Source organism: Salvia hispanica, chromosome 1 (genome assembly GCF_029641045.1).
Source record: "Salvia hispanica isolate PSC_SH4W2 chromosome 1, Shi_PSC_v1, whole genome shotgun sequence".
Classification (NCBI taxonomy): domain Eukaryota; kingdom Viridiplantae; phylum Streptophyta; class Magnoliopsida; order Lamiales; family Lamiaceae; genus Salvia; species Salvia hispanica.
Genome location: NC_142692.1, coordinates 57,019,667 through 57,040,340, shown reverse-complemented (window position 1 = coordinate 57,040,340; position 20,674 = coordinate 57,019,667). Strand labels below are relative to the sequence as shown.

Genomic DNA, 20,674 nt, shown 5'->3' with positions numbered 1-20,674 from the left:
TTACACTACAAAAATTTCGAAGAATAGTGAGGATAAAAATCTGATACTATTACAAGCGGATCAGTAACAGAATGTCCGTTGCAAAGTTTAGTAGGGGAATTAGTAGCGGAATTTCAATAATTTTTGGCAGCATAAAAGCGTGCCATCAACTGCGGCGGAGTTAGTAACGGATTGTTTTCCGCTAGTAATTAGCAGAGAAACATCCAATACTAATAATTATTTCTTGATTAAAAAATGTAAATTATAAAATTAAATAAATATAGCGACGGATTTGTATCCGCTAGTAAATAGTAGCTGACATATTCGCTATTATTAATTATTTCTTTAATATAAAAATTGAAATTATAAATATGAACATATTTAGTAGGGGATTTGTATCCGTCAGTAGTAGTAGCAGCGAATGTCCACTACTATTCAGCCGCTAATGTTTTGAAACTAAAACAATAATTCTAGTAAATACCTTCGTAAATTATTATTTATTTAGATGCAAAATATATTAATACTATTATATTTTATATATTTTTATTTCATTTAATTATCTGATGTTTTTATTCATTTAAATATTTGAATTTTTGTTAGAGGTGCACATATCTTATTTTTTATATCATTTGTTAATAGAGCTGCACATGGATTTATTTTCCTGTAAATATAACTTTCAGATTTTTCTAATTTATTTTGATCTTTTATTATTTTAGTGTAAATACATGAAGTTTGAATTTTTCTAATTCTTTTCCCATAAAAAGTTCAGTCAAAAATTTCAGTCAAATCTACCATCTACGCGGCGAAATGTGGCAAATTAATAATGTAACATATTATTACCTTGTACAAACATGAACTTTCAAAATTTTCTAATTTTTCCCCAAACTTTCCTTCTATAATTTAAATATATGACCAATTTGATTTTCTATTTTTTTTTTAATGAATAATTTCAATCAAATGATAGTACTAATAGTATTACTATTTTTTCTGGGATATTGGTCCCTAAAATCATGAATTTTAGTCGAATTTCGGTATTTCTCAGGAACTTTAAAATTAGTCTAAAATATCACAAATTTTACATTTTGTATGTTATTTCCCATTACAACGCATATAAGATATACTTGGCAAAAATCTTATTATACGTTGGCAATCATGAAATATTTATGATATTTTAGTTTACTTTGTAAGTTCGTGACAAGTATGTAGAAAGCTACGTAGAAAATCACGTTGATTTAGTAGTCCCAAGTAGGATACAAAATGCATCGACGTGGGTTGGATATAATGATTGACCTGCCATTGGAGATAACAAATAAAATGTAAAGTTTGTGATATTTTAGACCAATTTTAAAATTCGTGGGAAATACCAAAATTTGACAAAGTTCATGGTTTTAGAGACCAATATTCCATTTTTTTTTAAAAATGGAGTAAAATTTAGTTGTTTTAGAAAATAAAAATTTTAAATTATATAATTGAATTATATAATGCCTTGAACTTACCAAATTGTTGTTAATTAAGATATTTGTGATTTTGTTTTTGTTTCAAAATGCATTTGGTTAGAATGATGATTGTTTTATTTTTATATACTAATGCTTTATTTTCGTGATTTAAATGATTACGAAAATTTTTCATATACTTATATTTTATTTTTATATGTTATTTTTATTTAAATTATGTGATTTTAAAAATGGCAATGAGAATATTGTTCAAAGAAATTTACTCTCCATAAATTTTAATAAAATATAAATTAATATTCATGCCTGAATTTTGAAGTATTAGAACATGATCATGATTTAGAAAAAATCCATAGTTAGAAAATAAATAAAAAAATTCCGAAGTATGGGAAAATTGTAAAAAAAATTTCAAAGTTCGGATGAAATTTTAGAAAACCTCAAAAAATCGTATATTTTTCAGCTTAAATACCCGCAACTTTATGCCACGTTGGTACTTCCAACGTACACATAAAAAATTTTCGGAGAAAAATTAGAAAAACTAAAAGTTCATGTATTTAAATTTAAAAATACAACTTCAGGAAAAAAATTAGAAAATATTGAAAATTCTTATTTAAAGGCAAACAATTCTTAATTATTTGATGTTTTTGATAGAGCTGCACATAAATTAATTTTTATGTGATTTATTGATATGTTATCAATGTAATAAAAAGATGGGTGCAAATTATTTTTGTAGTTGCCGCACATCATTAGATTATTAAGTAATTAAGTAATATTACTAATACTATAAGGGAATGTTAGTGAAAAAATAATGGAATATGAGACCTCTGTTTATATTTCCTCCATCTCATAAAAATATATGCACTTTTCATTTTCGTTCATCCCATGAAAATATATGCATTCCATTTTTCAAAAGTTATCCTAATTTATAGGACGGACAGTTCAAATTATTTTTATAGGACGGACAGTTCAAATTGAAAACTGATATGAACTACATATAATATATACTCCATTAGGAGTCGCTTTGACTTTTTTGCACTCTTTTTATAAAAATTATAATAAATAGTTAAAATGAAGAATTAGTAAAGTAAGGGAGAGAATAATATAGAGAAGTGATAATATATAGTCTTCTCTATATAATCTTGTCTATATTATTCTCTCTCTTACTTTCAAAGCGACTCCTAATATGCGACAAAGAGAGTATTACCATATGAAATGTAAAGAGATAATTTTTCTAATTGTTTGCATATAAATACATGTATGTTGACGTTTTCTTATATTCTCTATTAATTTTCTCATAAAATATTTTTTTAATAGTTTTAATTTAGATCTTTTCTTTTACTGTATTGGTTTAGTTTCTTGTAGACAACAATTTTTTTTATAAATTATATTGTGCATTTCAATATTTGTAATTAACATCTCCATTAAATTGTATTTGATTCGATATTTTTACTATTCACTATAGAAAATCATGATTTGTGATAATTGACGGATACAAGGCTATATGGTAAAGGGGCTTAAGCCCTTGCTATGTTTATAATATACTCTCTATGTTTCAAGGTAGACACTTAGTGACATGAGATTTTAAGAAATAATATTTTATGTATTAAATGAAAGAGAAAATATATTTCTATAGGGATGTATTCAGATTAATGAACAAAAAACTATTAAAAAGGAAAACTAATTTCATCCATTGATTAGGTGTGATCTGATGGTTGATATGGAAGCCACTTGGAATTTTAAAAATTAATAAAATAATCGAAAAGTGTAAAAATGATAAAGCATAATTGTACACGACTTCGCTACATGATGTAGTTATATTTGTACATTATGTTCTATTAGTACATTATTCAGTCATATGCATACATTAACATCTCTCCAAGGATTACCTTATCCATAGGGCTATAGTATAGCATCCACAAATTCTAGTGTCGGAAAGTAATGTATGATATACCCATGATAATGTATACATTATTCAGTCACGTACGTACATTAATGTGTGAGACTCGTACATTAAAATACCATTTTCATACATTAACATCTCTCCAAGGATTACCTTATCCATAGGGCTATAAAATAGCATCCACAAATTCGCGAGTCGGAAAGTAATGTACGATATGAAGGAACTGGCAGCGGAAGCGTTGCGACGGATTAACATAATTTAACAATTATTAATCGCACAAATAAATCACATAATAATAAGATCTATTTAGCAGATTATTTAGACAAAATCTATTCGCGTAATTCTCACATGTATCATGCTCATAACTTGAATTAATCATGCTTTAAGAGTATTGAAACCTAAAACATGCTTTTCTACGGAGCAGAAATAATAACTAATTAATTCTCCAAAGAATTGAAGATGGCTAGCAGCTTCTCCACGTGACGCTTTGAATACTAGACCACAGATCTTCTCTCTGGTTCCCGAACTGTACTTCGATATCAGTGTGGGCTGATCTCACCAGAATACTAGGACTTAAAAAAAGAAGGCAGAAGAAATCCTTTTTGGAATAGGAGAAATTTCGAGCTCCTCTTAGACAGAGGGGGACGAAAATTATAGTATATAAAATTATGATTTCTGTCTCCTTTGTTCTCCTATTTATATTAAGTTCCTTTTGGTCCCAGACAGGGATCTATGGAAGGTTTTGGATATGAGCTCATCCAATTTGCTTTTTACTAATTAAATTGAACCCACAATTTAATATAAGCTATAATTGAAATATTACGAGCAGCCACTACAGAAGTAATATTGAACTCTCCCCATCCAAATCCGAAATTATAAGTAATCCGGGTTTCCGTTTTAACTTTCATTTCCCGCGCTTAAGATAAAAATGTCCCTAATTAATTAATGTCTGCTATGAACTTAATTAATTAACTTCTTATTAATTCCAAGAGTGGACTTAGCATGAAACGCTTATTTATTATTCATAGAGTAATCAAACTCCAACTAGCTAGGTTCCGATAATAAAACCTTGTTTCGCGCTACTCTTGAGGACATTATCAAACGAGACTCACCTCGCGCACGATTCAATATAATAGCAATCCTAGCACCGCTAGATATTAATCACCACTACCCAATATATCAGGATCATTGGGTTACGAATAACCCGCACCATTTGATAAGTCAAAGTAATGCATAATCAATATCGTATGCTCAATGCTAACCTACATTGATTAAGAAACAAATATTTATCAAGACCTCGCCTTTCAGTAGATAGCCTAAGGACAAGTCTTGGTGAAAAACTCTACTTACCTGAAATAGAGCTTGAGACAAATCGGTGTTTCGCAAAATGAGTCAAATCTGCTAGCTTCTTCGTTTCTGCCCCCGAGAAGTAAATAGATGGGATTCCGTCATAGAGGCTTGCGTATCCGATGTTGTCAATCTTTTCCGGTTCAAATGGTTGGGGACCGTTTGCATTTGCTTTCTCCCTCACCATGTCTGCCATGGTTTTATGCTGTTCCTTTGACTGGGCATTCGCAGGTCTCGTGGGTGGACGATCATTAGGCAACGAAGATTAAGAACAGGGGAGGGATGGACCGCCTTCTCCGCCCGGCCTTGACGTCAGAACAGGGGAGATGTCCTCTATTTGTTTCTTCCGAGCCCAAGGAGGTGCGGGCTTAGAGGTCGATCCTGTTTCAAAATTGTTGCAGAGCTTCCTCGTTCGCCCTCTTTCCAGAGGGGGAAAATGTTCTAACAGTGCATTTGTCGTGTCATTGAAGGCAGGTACATTCCACACTCTATTATTGCTCCCATTAGTATTTTCAGTTTCAAATCCAATCTGTGAGGTGGTAGAAATGTTCATTACCTTTTGGTTGCAGGTAAGTAGGGGCTGCGCCGTCGAGCAGTCTAGTAGCTCCACCATGTCGGCAGCAGCTAGATGCAAAAAGGAATCTCCTTTTGGCTTGTTCTGAGACTCTCCCTCTGGTTTCTCACGTGACTCCTTAGATTGGAAGAGGACCAACTGACTTTCCTCAACGAGGTTTGGAACGTATCCTATTTCCGGAATGTTGACCAAACCTGCTGCAGAATCTCTTTTGTCTTGTAAGGCCTCTTGGCTGTCAACCATAGGAGTTCCCCAATCCGTACCAGTCCTTTCAACGGTCAGATTCTTGCTAGAGGATTGAGAATCCGATAACTTTTCCGGCGGGGGGTTGGGTTTATCCCCATCTCGTTGCAAATTGGAGTTAGGCAAATCCATCTCAACTTCACTGGGGTTGCTAAAGCCACCTGGGCCTTTTTCAGCAGAGCACAGTAGCTTCTCCGATCCCTTCTTACACTTTGGGGCCACTCCCATCCCCTCCGTCGACATCCCGAAATCTATCTTCTTCCGCGTTTGTTTATCCTCCGACTCTGGCGATAATATGTAGCGTTTTCTACCAGAACCTTTGGTTGGCGGCGCTGGAGTGCACTTCCTTGTCCTTAGACGTGGATTCACGTTTCTGGCTTTTACTCTTTGGATTGGTTCCTCCGGTGTGGGGTTGTTTTGTTGCGCCCTGAATACCATTTGATGGTCGGTCAGCTCCGGACCCTCTCGTACAATCTGGTCCCTGGTGTGGTTTGTAGGAGCCATTGGCGGTGGCCCGCCGGGGTCTGTGGGTTGGGCCACAACTGTTGATGAAGGCCGGGGAAAAGTAACGGGGTTGAGAGCCTCGGAAGACCGTTGGACGAAGACCGGCTGGACGTTCACCGAAAATGTTTTCAAAATGTCCGCCTCTGCTCTCATTTAAAAAATAGAAGAAACTTCATCTCATACTTTACTCATTTTTTCCCTTCTCTATCTTACTTTACAAATTCTTCACTAAAACTCGTACCGTCCACAAATGACACTATTTTCCGTGGACGAGGGAGTATATTGATTTTTATTTTATTCCCTTTATCTATAATAAGTTACTTCATTTGTCCGTGAATAGGAGTCCCGGTTCATAATTACCATAAATGGTAAAAAGGTCTTACATTCCACCAACTATTTCCACTCACATATCATTTACAACTAATATATATAAGTGGGGCCCATATTCCACTAACTTTTCTTAACATTTCTTAAAACCCGTGCCGGAAAGCAATGAGACTCCTATTCGCGGACGTAGGGAGTATCTAAGTTTGTCATTTTTATAATTTCTAAACTTCAAATTTCATTTATATTTATAATTATCTCATCTGACCGCCTCTTGCACAAATTTGTGGCCGCTTAAGTACGCCCCCCATACCGTGGGCAATTCTTCTATTGCCAATACATGCAGTCAATGCTGCCATGCATTACGAAAAAGTCATGGTATTGTTCGTGAAGATGAAATAAATGTTGGTAATCGTAGGTGGTGGGTCACTGAAGGTATTCCGCACTGAAGGCTTCACGAATGGTCCTTTTCAACCATTTGCGTCTAATGGTTTCCACAACTATAAGTACTCGTTGAATATATTTGATGTTTTCCTTGTAGAGAGTTGCCGGTTTGCGGACGTACACTTTTTGCAGTGTCGTAGGACTCTTTTTTTTTTTTATGAAAAATCAAATTCATTCAACAATATAAAACTGCAAATCAATGAAGTGCAGTGAGTCATAAAGCTCCAATGTCTAACATCAAAACTCTTTAGTTTCATTGTGAATAACTAAAGTAGAGGGGACAAATTGGAACAAGATAAACGGCGAATCCAGTAGTCTACTTGATCTTCTTCTTCGGCCTCAACTGATTGTTGTGTCCACACTTCTTCTTGCGGCAGTTCACAGCACGAGGGTGCAGACGAGCATAGCATTTGCGGCAGATCATCTTATCTTGATTGTATTTCCTGGCCAACGCCATAAGCGACGGCTCAATGATACCTCCCCTCAGCCTCAGAACCAAATGCAGAGTCGATTCTTTCTGGATGTTGTAGTCAGCGAGGGTTCGGCCATCTTCAAGCTGCTTTTCGGCGAAAATCAAACGCTGCTGATCCGGTGGGATTCCTTCCTTGTCCTGGATCTTGGCCTTGACATTGTCGATGGTGTCGCTCGATTCGACCTCGAGCGTGATGGTTTTGCCGGTGAGCGTTTTGACGAAGATCTGCATTTTGCCGCCGCTCACTACACGAAATTGTGTCGTGTCGTAGGACTCTGACGACAATCAGTCGTTAGTGTCGTAGGACTCTGACGACTGATTGTGTCAACTCGTTCTTGGAAGAACTCATCACAGGCCAACAATGTATTTTCGATGCGCATAAATAAGTCTCGGTGTATGTGGAAGCAGTACCGGTATTCTCTCCCCACGGTGGTTGCTCAGGAAAATAATCTACAACCAGCCATTGGGCGGCTTCCTCCTGATCACAATGGACGTAGTGTCAAGTTCTCGTTGGTGGGATAGTGGCGGCAAGGTTGTCGTAATATTGTTGGTAATACTTTTGTTGTTCTCGCTCTGCATGCTGAATCAACACAGAAATTTCCTTCGTATTAGCCATATAGAATTCAAGTGCAAGTGAACATTTGTTAGATAATATAGATTGAAGATGAACCCTTCCCGATCTACATTTCTATTGTTTATGGCAGACACACGAGAGAGACGAGACATGAGCTCTGGGAAAAGCTTGGAGACATCTCCCTGGCCGTGGAAGGGAGACCGTGGCTAGTGGGAGGAGACTTCAACATCTTCCTTACTAATGAAGAGAGGCAGGGAAGTGATACAGACAGACACAGAGATATGATGGAGTTTGCAGATGCTATAGCAAACTGCCAGTTGATAGATCCGGGATTTGATGGGCCGATGTTTACATGGTACAGGACAGGGCTTTGGGAGAGGTTGGATAGGATCTTGATCGGGGAGCATTGGACATCGGTGTTTGCGATGACCAGAGTGACCCACTTAGCGAGATTCAGCTCTGACCATGATCCCTTACTTGTGCGGTGTCAATTCTCCGTTCAAACCACGAGACCGACTTTCAAATTTCAGAACATGTGGGTGAGGCATGAGACCTTCAAGACCGAGATTGTGAGAGTTTGGGAGGCAGGAACAGGTTACAATGACATGATGAACCTCCAGCTCAAGCTTATCAGAGTTAAGAAGTTTCTTAAGGTGTGGAACAGAGCGGCGTTTGGTAACATCCACCAAAACCTAAGGGCGGCCGAGGAAGCAGTTCTACAGGCTCAGATCTTATATGACAGCATGCCTACGCCAACACACAGGGCTAATTTGAACAAGGCCTCAGCGGAACTCATAATTGTGACCAAGATGGAAGAGGAGTTCTGGAGGCAGAAGGCGGCCATTAGATGGGCAGCGGATGGAGAGAGGAATTCTAAGTTTTTTCATGGCTGGGTCAAGCAGAAGAGAGTTAAGTCGAGGATACACAGTATTGAGGCAGAAGGGCAGACCTTGACAGAGGAGACGGTGATTAAGGACTCTGTGGCAACCTTCTTCCAGCAGCTCTTGACGTTTGATGTTGGAGACCTTGAGCACCCAGATTTGACACTTATTCACAGCCTTCCAGAATCAGTGGACCAAGAGGCATTATGCTTGGCACCGCAGGAAAAGGAAGTTCGGGAGGCAGTCTTTGGGATTAGTGGTGATAGTGTGTCAAGACCGGATGGGTTTTCTTCTTTGTTCTTCCAGCATTGTTGGGACATTGTAGGGGGCGATGTGATTGCAGCTGTTGGGGACTTTTTCAGTGGAGCTTTCATGCCTCGGAGCTTCACGGCGACTATGATTGTTCTCATACCAAAGAAGCCGGATCCAGTTACGTGGGGAGATTACAGGCCTATAAGTCTCTGTAATGTCACAAATAAGATCATAACAAAGATCTTAACATCGAGACTTGCACCTTTACTACCCCTTGTCATTGCACCAAATCAGAGTGGTTTTATTAAGGGGCGGTTACTTAGTGATAATGCCTTGCTTGCCTAGGAGCTGATACACGACTTGGGGAAGGAGCTTAACAGTAGAGGTAGGTCGCCTAATCTGGCCCTAAAGCTAGATATGGCAAAGGCATATGATAGAATGCAGTGGCCTTTTTTGCTGAAGATAATTGAGAAGATGGGGTTCTCGCCGGCTTGGGTGGGAATGATTAGCAGATGTATTTCGTCCTTCTGGTTTTCGGTCATGGTAAATGGTGGTCCGGCAGGTTTCTTTCAGTCCTCTAGGGGGTTGAGGCAGGGGGACCCGTTATCACCTTCCCTTTTTGTGCTCGCAGCTGACTACCTCTCGAGATGTCTTGATAGGCTGATCGAGAGGGATAAGGAAATGGTCTATAGATGTCGCAAGAAGGCACCAGTAATCACTCATCTTTCATATGCTGATGACATAATCATCTTTACCAGAGCTCATAGGGAGGCAATGGAGAAGCTGGTGGGGTGCCTGAATCACTATATTGCTGTGTCCGGTCAGATGGTGAATAATGGAAAGACACATTTCTATTTGGTGGAGGAGCATATGGAATTTGCTGACATAGTGGAGGAGGTTGGTGGCTTTCAGCGAGGAGAGATGCCCTTTACTTACCTGGGAGTGCCGATATTTAGAGGGGCGAGGAGAGCAGATCATCTTTTGCCACTCAGGCAACGGATGTTGGACAGGATACACACTTGGTCCCATCGTCACCTCGCATTTGGGGGAAGACTTGCTCTGATTAAGAGCACACTGGCAGCTATCCCGCTACGTATATTATAGGTTATGAGTCCGTTGGTTGGGTTCCTTGATGAGTTGGAGCAGATTCTCGCCAGATATTTTTGGGGTACAGTGGGGGAGAAGAGAAAGTTGCATTGGATCTCATGGAAACAGATTTGCCTACCTGTGACGGAGGGGGGTCTGGGTATCCGCCGGTTTCGTGAGGTAGCAGTGGCTTTTGGGTTCAAGCTGTGGTGGAGGCTACTTGCGCAGGATTCTCTCTGGGCCCAGTTCATGACCTAGAAGTACAGTATCCTTCCTTGTCATTTGCATACATCTGCATGTTGGTCACATGATAGTCCTACTTGGCGTCGTCTGCGTAGTATTTGGTCATTCATGCATGATTATATTCGCTGGTCCTTGGGTGAGGGGAAGATCAGCTTTTGGGATGACTTCTGGCTTGGAGCTAGCTCCATTCGGAGTTTGTGCGTCCCGGGATATGATCCTCCTCAATCTCAGGCCGTTGCATCATACTGGCATGAGCATGCATGGGATGAGATATGCTGCATGACTTATATTTCAGGTTTGGCGTACCTCTCGACACGATCGATCAGATCAGAGCCACGCCGATTGAGGTGGGGGCGAAGGATGTGAGGCGTTGGAGTCTGACTTGCCATGGTCACTCATCATCTTCATACGTTCGTGTTGGCCGGCAAGATTACCCCGTTACACTGGAGGGGTTCTCGACGTCGGTGGATTTCATGCCTTCTTCTCCCAGACAACGTGTTCTGTGATCACTCATGGTCCTTTGGCATCCCCCCGATGCCCCATGGGTGAAGCTGAATACAGATGGTGCCTTCTCATCAGCAACTTTGGAGGCGGGAGAGGGAGGACTGGTTCGTGGTACTGATGGAGGACTTCTGTGGGCCTTCTGTTCTCCGGTGGATGCATCTTCGAGCTTTGAGGCGGAGCTTATGGCTCTCATTCGAGGTTTGGAGATGGCCATGGAGTTTTCTATACACATTTGGGTAGAGCTTGATTCAGCGGCTCTGGTTACTTTACTCACATCTGGACGGCCTGGTTCTGCCGATCTTAGACATCATATGGCTTTGATCCGGAGGATGACATCTCAGCGGCAGGTTCGATTCTCACACATCTACAGAGAAGGAAACCGTGCTGTCGACTTTCTTGCAGGTAGGGGGGTTCAGACCCCTACTATGGTATATTATGATTCTGTCTCTGCGCTTCAATACCTGAAGGCGCTTGTTAGGATGGACCAGCTGGGATATCCTAACTTCCGTTTCCGATGCAGAGATGTGGACTGATTACGACTGTTTGATAGTTCTTCTTTGTTTATTTGTTCCTTTTGTTCATTTGGCTACTAGTTTAGTATTGATATCTTGGAGCATCATGACTTGTGGGAGCTCCAACTTATTTCTCTCCTTCATGTTCTAGTTTTAGATACTAGTCACTTTTGGGCTAGGATCATGTTTTGGAACGTTATATTTTGATTTATTTACGGGTTGGGGGTTTGCCTAAACCCCCGCCCACTATGGGCGTTTTCTATATATATAAAAAAAAGATAATATAGATTGAAATAGAGATTTTTTTTTATGTGAAGAATGGGAGATGATGGGGTATTTATAGGTGATTTTGGATTAATTAAAAGTTACGAATCTGACCAAATAAAAAAGCAGATAAAACGGTAATCTTTGGGGAAATAGGAAAATTTTATTATTTTTGGATTTTTTTCACATTTTTTGATGATTTTTTAAAAATATATGTAATATATAAATTCAACGGTCATAATCAACACCCGCATGCGGGCCATGCGATTGGGCGTTACCGCCGAACTAGAAGGTGCCACGTGGGCGTGAACATGTGTCCCGCTAGAAGTGGCTCAGCCAATCACAGACCTACACATGTGAGTGGGGTCCCATGGCTCCCTAGCAATTGGAAGAGCATGTATATATTTATTATACTCCATATGTTAATAGTTTGTTACTCCCTCCGTCCCAAGGAAGATGAACCCTTCCTTGGGAGCACGATATTTTATGCAACTTTATTTTGTGTGCTAAGTGGAAAAAGTAAAGTAAGAGAGATGAACTAAAGTAGAGATAAAGATATTTCCACTTTTGGTAATGAGTCATCTTGGTTGGGACAACCCATAAAGGAAAGTGAGTCATCTTAATGGGACGGAGGGAGTACTACACAATTCCAGTAGCGTAGTTGATTTCCTTAGCATATACTACCTCTTGTTGGAATCAGATTCAAACCTTACTTTTTTTCTTTTTTTCTTTTCAAACCTTACTTACAACAACTATCATTACATTTTTAGTTAATTAAGATTATGAGTTCGATACTTTTTTTTTTAAGATAAGAGGAAATTGTATCTCCAAAGGAAGATAGTTATTACACCGTACTTCAAGTATCAAAACACTAAATATTAATAACATGTACTGTGCTTCCATTTTAACTGCAATTTAGAGGCAGAGACCAAGCTCTTCCGCATCATCAGTAACTCCATCATTTTCGAATGGAGTGCTTGCCAGGGAGGAGGACCTCACGGCGTTCTCATCTGTCATCACCCGCCAGCTGATCGCCGGCGACATCGCAGAGAATTTCACCGCACTCGGCAGCCTCTAATATAACAAAATAATTTCATAGACTGGCTAGTCAAACATTTCCTCCCATTTTCTCAACAATCAACAATTCCATAGTGCGACGAAAGATAGGCCACACTATTCGCCTGCGAGACCGGCCGACTAGCAAGGACGGCTCCCGATCCCATCTGTGTACACTAGCCTGATAGGGATTGCGGCCCTACTCAGACCCGAATTCATTTTTATAGCCCTATAGCCTAATGGAGCGGACTCACAAACTAGGCACCAAACACACAACATAATCAAAACAATCACAGGCATGACATAACATTTTAATCCACCCTGATAACACCATAATCAATATTTTGGTAATAAAAGAGTTTAGTGAATAAAGCCCACCTCGATTCCTTAGATCACAAGTACGTTCTTCCTTTTGCTATCACACCGAGAGCGCGAGTTATCACCTTTAATTTATGTGTATCACAAGTAAGTCTCAATCATCTACTCAAAATCATGCATGTTCCTAGCGTTTCCCTTTTTCCCATCGATTCGTTTTATATTACCACTCCAAAAATCAAGGCATGGTTATCATAACACTTTCTATTCGCACCACAACTCCAGATCCATCATCAAAACATGTCACGCATGAGTGTTTTACAACACACATCACACGCGCACACATACCCACATGCATCCCATATTCATCAATTGTTTCCCCTTTCACTCAATCAATATGCATGAGGGTTTAAGAACACCGATTAATCGATTAGATGAAGAAAGATTAATATAAAAATACATTTTCTTGATAGAACGAACGGTAGAAACAAAGTAATAGCCTTGATTCTTCAAAGATTCTTGAGTTTCAACTTCAATTCTTCTCAAAAGATGAAGAAATATTGGAGAAAAGTAGAAGAAAAATTGAGAGAGAGTGGGAGAGTGGAAACGGCGTGAGGGAGAGAGAGAGGGTCGATTTTTTTGATTTAGGTTTAGGGTTTCACTCCTATTTATAGAGTGCAAGATATAATCCCATAATTAAATAAATAAAAAGATTTGAGGAGATATGGGAAGGAGTAGTTGGCGTTAATTTTGAGAGAAAATAGGGTAGGTTCGAATTTTTATGCTATTTATTAGCATATGATTTAATTTGGATATTTCACGGAGTAGAATAAAATATCACGGAGCAGAATAAAAATAAGAATCCTTCCAAATAAATAGGGAAAGTGGCGTTAATATTGATTCCTCCATAAGGAATCAATTTCAAATATTAATTAAAATAAGATATGGCAAGATCTCCTTAGATATGGTAAGATATGCTAGGATATTTGAATTTATTCATGGAAGAGAATAAATAAGGGATCAATTAATATAATATAATAATTCCTTCTTCCATAAATCGGAGATTTTCGAAAACCTCCTTGGAATAAGCATAGGGGTTGAAAATTCTATGGAGAAATTAAGGAATAATCGGACTTTGGATTTAATTTGGATAATTATCCCAATCAATAATTAAATCCAAGAAAAATAGAATTCCTCTCCAATAAATAGAAGTGGTTGAAAATTCTAATTAAATAATGATGCTCCTATTTAATCTCACTCATCCCTTAGGAATAATTCACCACAATATTATTTCGCCCCGCATCAAAATATTCACATAATTACGTCACAAAATCCACCATTTTTAATTCCACTCCATCTTCACAACACATTGACCTTTCAACGGTCACATCATATTTTCCAAAATATTGACTATTCAATAGCCACGTCATATAATCAACAAGTTTGACTATTGAACTCAAACTCAACTCCAAAACGCAATTAGGTCACAAAGAATCGGGCAATAAATCACTCATCATTTAATGCAAAAATTTTATGTCTCAAAAATTAGGGTTCGAAAAAGTGGGGTGTTACATTCTATCACTCTTAAAAGAAATTTCATCCCGAAATTTGGAACCTTCATGGAAAGAGTTCCGGGTACAGTTCCATCATCTTATCCTCGAGCTCCCACGTGGCTTTCTCGTATTCGTGGTTTCTCCAAAGTACTTTTACGGTGGCAATAGATTTGTTCCTCAAGATTTGAACCTTACGGTCCAAGATCATCTGGGGTCGCTCCTCGTAGCTCAAATCGGATTCATGGCAACTTCCTCGTTGTGAATCACGTGCTTCGGGTCAAACACGTATTTCCGCAACTGCGACACATGAAAGACGTTGTGCACGTTTCCAAGGCTCGGCGGTAGCGCCAATCGATAAGCTACGGGTCCTACTTCTTCAAGAATTTCATAAGGTCCGATAAAATGCGGTTTCAACTATCCTTTAAGACCAAAATGCGTTATCCCTTTCGACGGGGATACATTGGGAAAAACCTTATCGCTGGCTTGAAATTGTAAGTCGGTCCGTCGGACATCAGCGTAAGACTTTTGTCTGTCCTGGGCTTCCTTCATTCTCACACGAATTCGTCGAACAATTTCAATCATCTCCTCGACTGCATCGGGTCCGAGTACCCTTCTTTTTTTGGGTGAAACGCCTTCCTGGCGGAGGGTTAGGCGGACCCTCAACCCGTTCATTTGATGCGAGAAAATTACAAGGAGCCTAAAAGTGGCGGGAAATTACATTTTTCAAACTACATAACTGAGAGGGGACCTAAGAGTACAAAGGGGACCACCTCTAGGACGCGGTAGTCACCCATGTACTCTTAATTTGGAGTAAATTGGCATCATGGAGGATGAAACCGGAATGATGGGAGTCCCAGCTGATCCATGCGTACCAGAGCTTTGATTATAGGGGGAGCGGAATGCTTGTTAAAATTATTACTAAGCTGCTCTTAACATCCAAGTGCGGCTAATTTATCTGCCACCTTATTTCCTTCCCTATGGATATGGGAGATCTTCCAATTCTGTTCTCTGAGGGAATTCCTGATCCTTGCCATGACATGACAATGCGCTGCAGCTCCGAGGTGCCCTTCCCGAATGTTATCTACCACGATCTTAGCGTCCATTTCAATCCAGATATTCCCTCACACTTCTATCGCCAGTTCCAAGCCTTTGGCTAGAGCAAGCAGTTCGGCTTCAATGCTCGAGTCTGCTGTCAGCGGCTGGTAAAAGCCCGTGATGATATCGCCATATTCGTCTCTGATAATTCCACCTCCTCCTGATTTTTCGGCAGCGGGAGTGAAGGTACCATCTGTGTTGAGCTTGCACCAGGAAGGTTGCGGTCGTTTCCAAAGCACCGGTCTCGGTCTCTCAATCGGTTGCAGGCCGGCCATATTCAGCAGGGGCGAGGCAGAAGGAGAGCAGCCCACCCACTGTTTCTTCGTCAAGATCCCTGCCCTCGTGGCGTTCTGTAGATGTAGCACCACCCTTTGTTCCACCTGAACAATACTAAAAGGGGTATTGTTGTGGATGTGGTTGTTTCTTTCAATCCACATGAACCACATGATAAGGCAGGGGATGATGATGCTAACATGGTCAGCGGGGGGCTGATGTAAAGCCTGGTGCCACGACTTGATCCTCCGTTCGAAATCATTGCTTCCGAAATCGAGATCAGGTGTGTTGGGGAATCATAAGGAAAATTTTTTCCAGATTTTTCTAACTTCTTCGCCATTGAGGAAGAGATGCTGCCTTGTTTCGGTTTGAGGGTTCCTGCAGCATCGGCACTTCGATGCTAGAGAGATGCTCCTCCATTGTAGTTTTTCATCAACTGGGATCCTATTTGCGATCAGTCGCCAGAGGAATATTGACATGGAGGGAAGCAGATATTTATTCCATATTAGGCCAAAGATCGGGGTGTGAGGATGTCTCGTTCTGCAGATATCCCAGGCTGAGGTGACTGAGAAGTTACCATGTGGAGTCAGACTCCATCTCAGGATATCTTTTTTGCCTATTTCAATTGGGATTTCTTGGATTGCTTCGATTATCTCGTGGGGGACTCCAAGTGGTCCCAGGATACCATGGAGCATGCCCAAATCCCATCGGTTGTCTAGCCAAAATTCATTCACCTTCATCGATGGGAGCAATGCGAATGGGTTACAATGGTTACTGAGGGGCTGATCTCCAAACCAAATGTCCTCCCATGCATTTATTTCCCCGTCACCGATTGACCATTTAATAAGACGGTGGGCTGTCGAGCCTGCCTTGAGGATCCGCCTCCAAGTGGGGCTGTTTTTGCTCGTATATCTTGCCTTGGATGGGGTCACCTTTGAGCAGTATTTTAGCATCATGAATTTTGCCCAAAGTGAGATTTGTTCCCGTAACCTCCACCATAACTTCATCGAGAAGGCATCCACCATGTCTTGAAGCTTTCGAATACCGAGACCGCCTTCGTCGTATGGGTGGCAGATTTGGTTCCAATTAATCCAGTGTGTCTTCCTCCCTTCACCTCAGGAACCCCAAAAAAATCGCGCCAGCAAACTCTCTAACCTTTTGATCACCTCTTTCGTTGGCTCAAGGACTTGAAAAATATGCAGCGGGATAGCACCAAGTGTACTTTTGATTAGGGTGAGCCTCCCCCCGAAAGACAAAAATCTGTGGGACCACGAGTGTATTCTCTCTGAAATTTTATTCCAAAGGAACAAGAACATATCGGTCTTCTTTATTCCTTTAAAACCGGAACTCCCAGATAGATAAAAGGAACTTTCCCTTGTTGGAAGCCTCCAGCTCTAGTGATCATCGGCCCCCACGACTCATGTTTCTCATCAACGAAGAAGTGGCTTTTTTGCAAGTTAATCTTCTGTCCCGATATCTTTTCATAGTTGTGTAGGACATTCAGCAGTTGTCGTAGGGAGGATTCTTTGGCTTGTGTAAATACGATCAAATCATCTGCATACGCGAGGTGAGAGATTTCTGGGGCATGCCTAGTGGTAATAAAGGACATTTCTCGGCGTCCAATGATGAGCCTATCTAGACTTCGAGACAGATATTCTGCGGCTAGGATGAAGAGAGCTGGGGATAGGGGATCACCTTGCCAGAGTCCTCTTTATGATTTGAAGAAACCTGTGGGAACACCATTGATTAGTACCGAGAACCAACAATTATTAATACACCTTTCCACCATGGTAATCCATCCTGGAGGAAAGCCCATTTTGTCGAGAATTTTTAGTAGGAAACTCCATTGAACCCGATCGTATGCTTTAGTCATGTCAAGCTTAAGGGCCAGGTTCGGCGTTGGGGAGCAGTTTCCCAAATCATGGATGAGTTCTTGAGCCAAGAGAACATTGTCACTGAGGAGTCACCCTTTGATGAATCCACTTTGTTCGTGATGTTACAAAGGCTGATCGGCCGAAAATCTGACCATGACAATGGTCTCTCCTTTTTAGGAATAAGCACGATCATTGTGGAGGTAAAGCTCCTTGGCATAGGTTCTCCACTGAAAAATTCTTGCATAGCTTCTGTGACGTCTTTGCCTATGATGTCCCAGCATACTTGAAAGAACAGAGAGGAGAATCCATCTGGTCCGGGGGTTCCATCAGCTGGAATGTCGAAGACCGCCTTTTTAACCTCTGATTCTAAAGGTATTTGTTGTAGGCTCTCGGTGCCGCAGTTCGGAGGTAAGGGCTGAATTATTTCCAGGCAAGGATCCTCCTCCGGTAAACCCTCGGAGGTGAGGAGCTGGTTGAAATAGCAAGCTGCTGATCTTCGCAGGTTTTCTCCCCTGTGATCTGTCTATTGTTCTCTGAAATCTCATGGATTTTAGCTTGGACTCTCCTCTGTTTCACCCTCCCTTGGAAGTACCTAGTGTTCCTTTCCCCTTCAACAATCCACTTGATCTCCGCTTTTTGTCTCCAGTAGTCCTCCTCCATTTTGAGTGTGAGGAGATATTCAGCTCCTCTTTGGTTGTTCTCGCTTCTATTTTCTGGCGTTGGGTCATTTTCAAAAGCGGACTGTGCATGAGAGGCCCTTTCCCCTGCTTCTCTGACCTTATCAAAAATATTACCGAAAATTACCTTGTTCCAAACTTTGAGAGCTCCTTTAACCATAGCAACCTTTAGTTGAAGTTTTCTCATTCCACGTGCATTAACATCCAGCCCCCAGATTATCGCAATCTCCGGCCTGAATAGGTGGTGCCGCACCCACATGTTTTGGAAACGGAATGGGGGTCTGGAAGTTGGAGGGGGGGTGGAGCATCTGACCGGGAGGGGGCCGTGATCTGACATTATACTCGGGAGGGTTGTGACTCGCGTAGTGGGAAAGATAGAGTTCCACCCTTCAGCCAGCAACACTCTATCAATCCTCTCGAATGTCTCTCCTCTTGCCCATGTGAACTCAGGGCCATCACTTACTGGGTCCCAAAGTTGACAATCCGTGATGGCATTCGCAAAATCCATCATTTCCCTTTCTTTCTCGCTGTTGCATTCAAGTCCACCTTGCTTTTCCTGTTCCGAGATGAATATATTGAAATATCCACCTACTATCCAGGGAGTGTCATCCATGCTGCCCGAGATGTGCCGTAAGGCATCCCAAAGCGGATATCGGTTTCTTCTCGAGTGTTTCCCGTAGATTGCGGAGACATGGAAGGGGATTGGGATAGAGGCTGTAGAGACTTTCATGTGGAGAACCTGATCTGAATCCAAGATCGGTTCCACCTTCCACTCTTGTTTAGCCAGAATCCAAATTTTTACCATTTTTATTCGAACCTTTGAAGTCCAAATGTAGCTTCCGGAGGATGTCCGGTCGGGGCTTAGTGAGGGGTTTGATCAGAGTAACAAAAGAAATTTTGTAGAGTTTAATCAGCTGGTTTAGGACGCATTGGGTGCTTGTGTTAGCAATTCCCCTAGCGTTCCAAAACAGAAAGTTGTGTGACATATCGAGGTTATGTTTCCCCGGAGGCGGAAAGCCTCTGCTCGTCCTGCATTATTGCCAACATTTCCTCATTTTGGAGGATATGAGGATCCTTGATTGTTATAACCGGACCACTCAAGGTGGTTGGGAGAACCTTGTTGGAGGAGTTGTTACTATCCACTTGCATTAGATTTTCTTCGTCCGAACCCTCTGTTTCGAAGGTTCCATTCTCGAGCTGTTTGAAATAAGATGGCTTTCCAAACTGGTCTAAGAAACTGCTCGAGCCCTGACTCATGTATCCACCCCTTCCACGTCCCTAAAAACTGCCCCTACCATTTCGCATACCTCTGGCCTCTCTCGGAGGGGACAGGGACGAGGTATTTCTAGCAGGATGAAGATTCGATGGTCCACCTCCATCAGGTTCGATATCTGATCCTGCTCGAGATTGCTTCCCCCTGGCCTCATGCTGATGTGTGTTTCTCCCCCTTCTTCTCCTGCCCTGTTTCTAGAAGTCCCCTGTTTCTTGGTTTCCCGGAAGGCCCCCTGTTTCTCTCGAGGATCCCTCATCACTTTTATTTTTCTTTGTTCCGACGGGGTTAGCCGGCTGGGGTTGGGGCGACGGTTGACTCCCTCTGTGGTGTTCTTTGCTGAGTTGTTCTGAGTGGTGCTTCGAGGTTGGGGGCTGGTATCTGGCTCCCTGTTGGTTGAAGTTCCGTTTCTTCGGCATTTCTCTTTTCCCAAAAGCATAACAATTAGAGCTAGTATGGCCCACATGTCGGCAATCTCTGCAGTAGGGAGGAATTTTATCCCAAATGACCTTCTGTTTATGTTCCCTCTCCAAAATGTCCAGTACAAATTCCTCCGGTTGCGGCCTCGAGATGTCTATTTCAATACACATTCTTGCAAACGATAGTCTTGATTTCGTTGCCGTCGCGTGATCAATATGGATTGGCTTGCCGAAGAGTTCTCCGATAGCATAGAGCGCTGATCGCTCAAATAGATGTATTGGGAGGGCAATAAGGTTGCACCACACTGCAGCGATCGATGAATCGAAGAACGGGTCAAATTCCGGTGTCCATTTGAAGACTCTCATGGGGTGTCGATCAATGTACCATACCGGCATGCCATTCGGGCCACTCAACAATTTAGCATAGTCCGCAATATCATCCAGATGAATAGTAATGTGTTTTGCGTTAATATCATCCAGATGAATAGCAACGGGTCCGAGTACCCTTCGCTCGCCAACTTCATCCCACTAGAGCGGAGATCTACATTTTCTTCCATATAGTGCTTCATACGGCGCCATGTTGATCGT

The 20,674-nt window shown here is 41.2% G+C and overlaps 1 pseudogene; it reads right to left on the bottom strand.

Annotated features, from left to right (window-relative positions):
• Positions 1 to 6,936: 6,936 nt before the first annotated feature.
• LOC125223955 (ubiquitin-ribosomal protein eL40 fusion protein pseudogene) lies at positions 6,937 to 7,489 on the bottom strand (annotated as a pseudogene).
• Positions 7,490 to 20,674: the final 13,185 nt, after the last annotated feature.